A 282-nucleotide genomic window follows, 5' to 3' on the forward strand; every position below is an offset into this window, starting at 1 on the left:
ATAACCGGTTGAAATAAAAAAAATTGGTAGTTATATTTAATTCTCAAAATCTCAAAATATTGAACAAAATTCAACTTTGGGGCGTATAAATCTCTACTTTTAGACGATTATATGAAATTTTACATATATTAAAATTATATTTAGTTACATGTAAATGGTGTTATTTATTTAAAAAATATATATAAAATTATAGGAATGCATACGAGACGGGAACATATAATTCGAAAACAAATATTATCTGAATTATTTCTCATAAAAAAAAACATGATTAGATATAATTGT

The sequence above is a fragment of the Capsella rubella genome, unplaced genomic scaffold, assembly GCF_000375325.1.
Source record: "Capsella rubella cultivar Monte Gargano unplaced genomic scaffold, Caprub1_0 scaffold_7, whole genome shotgun sequence".
Lineage (NCBI taxonomy): Eukaryota > Viridiplantae > Streptophyta > Magnoliopsida > Brassicales > Brassicaceae > Capsella > Capsella rubella.